Raw genomic sequence first — 6,240 nt, 5'->3', positions numbered from 1 at the left:
GAACAACGTCTGATTAAATAAAATAACGAAATTTACGACATTGAAACACATATAAAAAGATAGACAGCATCACATACTGTAACGATAAAATATTGTTTTTTATTTAAAAAAAATTTCCTCAAACGAAACTATCATAAAAAAGTGCATTGCAAACAGCAATGTGTCAGTTTCATGACAGACGATCAAAAAAAAAGATATATTATCTGTTGGAAGTGTTGCATACAGTGAACATCATTTTTCAGTGAACACTGAACGCTGCGAAATTTTAAAACAATAAATTTCAGTATAGATGAATTACACATAAGTTTCTTCCCCCGGGGCTCCGTTTCTCTTTACTCACTGAAAATGCTTACAAAATAAACATCAGAATTCTCAATAGTATTATAATTAAAAGCAAATTTTCGATTGTGACCTGAACTAATTTTTTTTTTTTTCAAAATGATTCTGCCTCCATTGTGATGCAAATTTACTTTTTTCCCTCGTATTTTTTAAGAGATGTTCTTGTTTAATGCATGTTCGAACTTACATCCAATTTTGTTTGTTTCATCTCTCACACCCAAATATTTCATTCACATGTTCTTCGCTTTATCTCAAAATACAAGCATAAAAGGGCTGAAAAAGCCAATCTTTTTCAAATACGATGTGTTGCAAAATAAAAAGAAAAACAAAAACGAATGTTAAACTAAATTGAATTCGCTAGCTAAAGTTAAATTAAAAATTGGCTGTAGTTTTGAAGTGTTTTCATTTAAATGCATGAAGCAGTATTTGCAAAAAGTCAAACGCTTTCAGTTGATCAGAGTTTTGTTTTCCTTTTTTTATAATAATAATATTAATATAAAAGAAGAGACAAGACATTTCGATGCTCACAATTTGGTGTACACACTTGTATTCATGTACTTCTACTGTTTCTACGGCAACCTTTATCACTCACATTTTTTATATGGCCTGTCCCCAATTCAAGAGAATGTAATAAGAAATAATTCCAAGAATGAGCTTCAAGGAGGTGTTCATTTCTTGTCTCATTACACAAAATTCAACGCAAAAAGTTTGATGTTTTATTGCAATTATTTCGAATAATAAGAAATCAGATCGCATCAAAAATATGTGCTTGTGAATACATCAGAATCAATATATAGTAAATGTATGTGGGAGTGTACTTGTGAGCTTGTAAATAAACCTATTACTTTAGACTACCGGACACTTCAACCGTTGTTTTTGAAAATGCTTTTAAAAAAATACATACAATATCGCTGCGTTACGATCGACGATGACATCGTAATCGATTCGATTTATTATAACCAACCAAAAAAGAGGCATTTAATAAAAGTATACCGAACTTCGTAACCCATAATTACGATAGAAATATCCTATAAACGCGTTTATAATAACAAAAATGTCATAAACAGATGTCGTCAGAGTTCTCTGTATAATCGATTCAACGGGATGTTAATCAACTAGTCTCATAAATAGAAATCGGTCTGGTAAAGCCCCCCGACTGGAATGTATCAATCGATTACTCACATTTATTATATTTATGCCACATCGAATACAAATTATACACCAATAAACATGTTAACATTTCCTCCATGCCATCGAAAAATCTGATGATATTCATTCTTTCGTCTGAATTCGTAGGTCTTGATATAATTACCCCGGCTAGTCAGTATGAGAACTGGAATATGTATGTATCATGAATGTTTCGTTTCATGTGCTTCACCAAAATGGACAATTTTATGTCTGTTTGATTCTTGATTCGATAAATGTCGATTCAATTTTTGTTACACTCTGTCAATCATTGTCTACATTCATGAAAATTTGAATCTACTGACAGTTTAATTAATCTTGAATACAAAGCATTGTTTTTGTTCATCACATAGGGTGCGACTTTCTTATATAAATGTTATCTTGGCCATTCGTTTCATTTCTTTTATTTTCTTTTTTGTTTCGTTCTTGTGGTGATACGATTCGAAAAACACTCTTTTATCAAAGTCAGTAATTTGATTCCGTACATTGTTTAGACTAGATGGAAAATAGGTATTTTCAAAAGAAATATATATTTAATGTTCCAATGCAACAATGTTTCTATTGACAACAGTGAATTTCAGGAAAATTACCAAATATCTTTTATCATTTTCTGTAAAACGCCCATTACATTTTTTTTATATAAATTTATTGTTCAGTGCAAAAAAAACGGTATGTCTTTTTATACATTTATTGGATATTGTCAAAAGTTCAACAATTTCATGTCGAATTGCATTTTAACATGATTGTGATTGAATTTTTAAGGGCTATTCCCGTTCAAACATGTTGAGAGGAACATCTTCAAAACGAAAAGCCTGTTGTGTGTGTGAAAAATATATAAATCATTAATCTCTTCACATTGTTCAATTTGTACTAGATATAAATTTTGTTTATGCCATAAATAATAGTAATTCAAGCATCGAGGGCGGTATTCATTTTTATAACCGGGTGTCTCATATAAAATTGAACCAGACACTCACCAGTAGTGTCCGACTTATGTGAGATACCCGGTATAGCACGTACATCTATCTACCTTCTTTCTTTCTATTTTGTTTTACATCAAAGAGCATTTGATATTGGCTGATAAATATGCTCCTCTCAAAATCAACAAACTATGATACACTTGGATATCGATCGCAATTTTTTATGGTAAAATATCCTTAAATTGACGCCAAACATTTATTTATTTCGTTTTTATTATAGAACATGTGCGTCACTGCAATTCCATTGGGGGGCATTTTTATTTTTTGAAAGGCCGCCACCATCAATTTTAATATTGGTACTGACCTTGTAAACCATCGTTTAGCCATATGATGATGGTGAAATGGCAACAAAAGACAAAAGACAATATGGAAATATTTTCCAATATGTGACTGTACTCTTTATATACGAGTAAGCTCTGTCCAAAATAAATGTTTCTCTTAATATTTTCTACATATTTGTCAATAATAATAATAATAATAATAATAATAATAATAAACACATTGCAACGTCAATTGAGAGAATACTAGAAATGTGAAAAGAAAGTGGTTGCCGTTCAACATCTTTTCTTCGTTATTATTGTTCAAAATAATTTTGCCTTTTTCAATTTATTCTTTCACCACACTGAATATGTAATTAAATCAAGAAAAAAAATGTCAGAATTAAATTTCTTATTTTGTGCGTGAATACTTAACATTCTCGGAAGGTTCAAATCTGGTTATTTGAATGAAACGGAGCTTTTTCCGTTTTTTCCGGTTAGAATATAAATACGAATATTGATACCTATTTGGTGACAAAAATGCACATATCAACAGGAAAATTGGTTTTAAATTATGAAATTTTGATGAAATCGATTGGAAGTGAATCCAATTTTATACAAATCACTCAGTTTCGGTTTGAGCTTTTCAAACGACAATTTGTTTATTAGAAATTCAATTCAATGCGGGGGTGAAAAATGCGAAAAATTCAAATGTATCAATTTATTGAATCGACTCGCTTATAGCAGAAGTCGATTTGCAAAGCATCCACCCTGAGAATAAAATATTTCAAATTTGCTTAAAATCACCATAAAAAAAAGTTCTGATCGCTGTGACAATCAAAACATATTTCAACTGTAAATAAATCGAAAATATGCATCTGAATAAGTTATAGCAAATTTATCGGTTTTAATATGGGATGTGGATATTCATCGAATGTGTTAGCAAACGTTAAGAATCCAAAGAGCGGATTTTCTGCTTGTTTGGCTTATTTTCTGCATTAAAAACTCAATTCTTGATACGGTAAAAGAAGCAAACGAAAACGAAAACGAAAAATCAAAATGTACCGATAAACCCACTGCAAAATAAGCTCTAAATAATTGAACATGTAGCAAAAATTGATCGATCTTTACTGATATGCTAGCAGTCGAATGAACTCCGAGAGGTTTTTGAATATTTTATTAAATTTGCGAAAGCACCATGGTATGGATGGAATTGGAAGTTCCATCTCAATATTTCTTTCGCATTAAATTGATGGGAGCAGACAGTTTGGTCGTATCGAACGACTTTTCAACTTGACATGGAACGAGTAAGTGTATGCATGTGTATGCTGCAGTATGCGTGTGTACACATTTGTATATGTGAGCGTTGTCCCTTTGTTTTCGCGTACATTTGTCTTGACTTTTGAACTTTTCAATTAATGGCTACCATTGAAAATGTTCTCATTTTCTGTATAACTATCCATGCACACCGTGAAGATGACTCACAATTCATATATGTCCCTTTTTTTCTGTCTGTATTTACATTGTTTGATATTTTCGGTGCTTCGATATACACAATCTTGCTAATGAAAAATGGAAACATAAAGTCTTATTTGATTTTTGCATTCTCAGATTGGGACGAGAGAGATCACTTTACATGTCAAACACCAATGGCAAAGATGGATGGGATCGGATTGTTGTCGGTTCAATGACATCCGTCTAAAGCATTTTTAAAACCCAAAGAAGAAAAAGTGTCTTGATAATGTATTTGGCGTGCACGTACGCACACTTTTTTTTGCCACAAAAAAAATGTCTGCGTTTGTTGGAGAGAGAACTACCCCGAAAAAAAGTACACCTTAAAATGCTTTTACACCTGCCGAATTACAATCAAAGTAAAAATATACGAAACACCTGAAACACTGATACGTTTCGTTTTGACTAATGTAAATCATCTAAATTAAATTACAAAACATACTATGCATTTCTGATGTTAATTAAAGAGTGTTCAACAGATACTTTTCATTTAAATTTACGCTAGAAATCAAATGAAAAAGAAAAACCATTCACCAAAAGCCAATTTTGCTTAAAATTCATGTCCAAATGTATACAATTAATTGCATTCCTTTTAAAACCATCTGTGTTTCATTCATTAACCGAAACATGTTCAAAGTAAACGAAAAGTCAATTTAATCCGATGCACTTAAACCACTTCAAAAATTTAATGAATTGAGTCGGTGATTCACACGCGTGCACACACACACATAAAGAAATCATCCGCAGGCGTAGAGAAAATTCAACTTTGACCGAATGTAAGCGAAAAAAAAATTATTCGACAAATAAAAGCACGTACTATTATCAACACTTTTTCATTCTATCTCACCCTCTCTCACCAGTTAATTGTAAAAAGCAACTTGAAACCAGTTGCTTCTTCAGTGATACACACCATAATGACTGGTACTGATACGAGAACGGTTTCAAACTAGAATGAAGTTCATGAACATGAACCAATTCATTTCTTTCTCTTTTTTTATTCGAGCACGTTTTACACGTAGTTGTGACTAGAAATACTTGTTGATTTCGTAATTCTATTATAGCTCACGCAATACACCCGCCGCCCATCGACACTTATATTTAATGGCTCTTGTATGCATGTAAACTCTAACGATTTTTTTCCGTCCTCTCGGATGTTGATTACGGACATTTGAAACCTGAACTAGCCAGAAAATAAAACATTGTTTCTGTTATCATTTATTCATACGTGAATTTAGTATGGGTGCAGTAAAATGAAAATAAATTTAAAAAAAATCGCAATATAAAACATTGTATTTTTAAGCTGATGACATGGCCTAGTTCATGCAAAGTTGTTGCAGGTACTGAATGACGTTTTTACTTTTATTTTGACACATTTTTTTAAGGCTTTTACGCATTCATTATAAAAAGGATCACTTCTACGTCTCAAATGTTCCATCTTTTTTTATGTCGTCACATTTACGTGGATTTTATGAATTGTTGTTTATGAGTTGTTGAGTCGAAAAATGAGACTTCACATCTCATCGTTCTGTTAACGTTCGTACATTATTATTTTTTTTTTTTTGCAGAAGTGAACAAAAGATGTGAAACGAAGTCGCGTTTATATTCTCAACAATCTGGCAATGAACTGTCATTGTAAATCATACACTCTTTTACCATAATGGGTTGGTTTATTGTTAGTATATTTATTTGCTGATGATGATTTTTAGTGTTTCATAATTTTTCCACGTGCCGCCGATGATTCTTTACATTCAAGGTAAAAGCGAATGTTCAAACAAAGATCTATTTCAGTTCAATAAACAAAAAGACAAAAAAAAACCAGCAAAAAGTGGCTTTCGTCTGATTATTGTGTGTGTCTCTCTCTCTGTGTATTTTCTTCTTCTTTTTATTATAAGCCTTTTTGGAAAATTTGGTTTAAGCGAACACAATAAAAAAAAATACACTGTGCAACCATTTCGTTGTTGTTGTTA

The sequence above is a fragment of the Contarinia nasturtii genome, unplaced genomic scaffold (assembly GCF_009176525.2).
Source record: "Contarinia nasturtii isolate CC-2019 unplaced genomic scaffold, AAFC_CNas_1.1 Cnas_scaffold_187, whole genome shotgun sequence".
Classification (NCBI taxonomy): Eukaryota; Metazoa; Arthropoda; class Insecta; order Diptera; family Cecidomyiidae; genus Contarinia; species Contarinia nasturtii.
Note: the sequence above shows the minus strand (reverse complement) of the source record.